Raw genomic sequence first — 2125 nt, forward strand, 5'->3', positions numbered from 1 at the left:
TCCCCGCTGGCGGAAGCCGCTGGGCGCTGGACACCCGCCGTCCGTCCCGCCTGGCCAGGCCTGGCCTGGGTGGCCGCGGGGCGGGGGATTCGGGGCGGTCCCGCGAGCCGGCGGCCGGGCGCAGGGGGTCCGAGCGCGTCCGAGCGAGTCCGTCCCGGCCCCGGGGTGTCCCCCTGCGGCTCTGGGGGCCGTGGGTCCCCGCTGGAGGAAGCCGCTGGGCGCTGGACACCCGCCGTCCGTCCCGCCTGGCCAGGCCTGGCCTGGGTGGCCGCGGGGGGATTCGGGGCGGTCCCGCGAGCCGGCGCCCGGGCGCAGGGGGTCCGAGCGAGTCCGTCCCGGGCCCGGGGCCTCCCCCTGCGGCTTTGGGGGCCGTGGGTCCCCGCTGGCGGAAGCCGCTGGGCGCTGGACACCCGCCGTCCGTCCCGCCTGGCCAGGCCTGGCCTGGGTGGCCGCGGGGCGGGGGGATTCGGGGCGGTCCTGCGGGCCGGCGGCCGGGAGGGTCCGGGCCAGTCCGCCCCATGCCCGGGGTCTCCCCCAGCGGCTTCGGTGGGTCCTCCGCGGAGGAAGCCGGGTGGGGAGCCGGACCCCAGGCGCCCAGACCCGTGACCTGCGGCCGCGACCTCCGACTCGGCAGGAGCGACGAGGGGCTTTCCGGCCCGTCCCCCCCCTCTCCTTCCTCCCCAGAAAAGGAGAGAGAGCTGGCTCGGACCGGGAAAAGCTGCCTACGGCACCTGGGATTCCCAGGCGGTCACCCATCCAAGTACTAGCCAGGCCCGGGACGGTTTACCTTCCGAGATCGGACGGGATCGGGGGCGTTCGGTCCGGTATGGCCGTAGGCACCCGGCCCCCGCGCCTCCTCGCCCGCTTTCCCCTGCCGACGCCCGGGCCTGCCGCACGGTGAGCCCCGGTCGGACTGCCCCCCTGCGGCAGGGCCCCCGTCTCTCGCGGGCCCGGTCCTTTTTTCCTTCTCGAGCTCCGGGGCCCGGGCTGGCCGCCAGAGCCCCTCCGCCCGCCCGCCCTCCCCGGCGTCGGGGAAAATATTGTCCCGGACATCCAGTGCGCCCTGATCCTGTCAGCCGGGGGGGGGGGTGGGTGGGTGGAGGGGGGGCAGTCCCTCGCTGCGGCCGGGGAGGGTGAGCCCAGGGCGGCTTGCCTGCCGTCCGAGTCCCCTCTCGGCCACCAGGTCAACCCCGAGCCGAAAGGGCTGAAAAATTTTCAGAGTCCCCTCCCGGGCACCAGGTCAACCCGTGGAATCGAACGGGTTCGCCTGCTGGCCGGTTCGCTTCCCGGCCACCAGGTCAACCCGTAGGTTTGAACGGGCACGCCCGGTGGCCGCTTTCCCGTCCGGTCACCAGGTCAACCCGGATCTCCCTCCTTCCCTGGGCGCCCCCTCCTCGGAGGCGTCAGGTTCCATTTTCTTTTTCCCCCCAGACTTCCAGGGGCCCGATCCAGTCGGCCGGGAGGCAGTCCCTCGCTGCGGCCGGGGTGGGTGAGGCCAGGGCGGCTTGCCTGCCGTCCGAGTCCCCTCTCGGCCACCAGGTCAACCCCGAGCCGAAAGGGCTGAACATTTTTCAGAGTCCCCTCCCGGGCACCAGGTCAACCCGTGGAATCGAACGGGTTCACCTGCTGGCCGGTTCGCTTCCCGGCCACCAGGTCAACCCGTAGGTTGCCGACGGGGCTAGCCAGTGGCCGGTTTGCTTTCCGGCCGCCAGGTCAACCCCTAGGTTTGAACGGGCACGCCCGGTGGCCGCTTTCCCGTCCGGTCACCAGGTCGACCCGGATCTCCCTCCTTCCCTGGGCGCCCCCTCCTCGGAGGCGTCAGGTTCCATTCTTTTTTCCAGACTTCCAGGGGCCCGATCCAGTCGGCCGGGAGGCAGTCCCTCGCTGCGGCCGGGGAGGGTGAGCCCAGGGCGGCCTGGTCCATGTCTCTAGTGGGCCCGATCCTTTTTTGGGGTGTTTTTTTTTTTTTTTCCGAGCTCCGGGGCCCGGCCCGCCCGGGCAGCCCTCCTCGGAGGCGTGGGGCGGATTTCCCCCCCCCCCCCCCAGACTTCCAGGGGCCCGATCCTGTCGGCCGGGAGGATGTCCCTCGCTGCGGCCGGGGAGGGTGAGCCCAGGGCGGCCTGCT

The 2125-nt window shown here is 73.1% G+C and overlaps 1 non-coding gene across 1 annotated transcript; it reads right to left on the bottom strand.

The window, feature by feature from the left end:
• Nucleotides 1-719: 719 nt before the first annotated feature.
• Nucleotides 720-838, bottom strand: LOC128829823 (5S ribosomal RNA). The gene has a single exon (XR_008443490.1). It is a non-coding gene; the product is annotated as a 5S ribosomal RNA (ribosomal RNA).
• Nucleotides 839-2125: the final 1287 nt, after the last annotated feature.

This window comes from Malaclemys terrapin, unplaced genomic scaffold (assembly GCF_027887155.1).
Source record: "Malaclemys terrapin pileata isolate rMalTer1 unplaced genomic scaffold, rMalTer1.hap1 scaffold_96, whole genome shotgun sequence".
In the NCBI taxonomy this organism is placed as follows: Eukaryota; Metazoa; Chordata; order Testudines; family Emydidae; genus Malaclemys; species Malaclemys terrapin.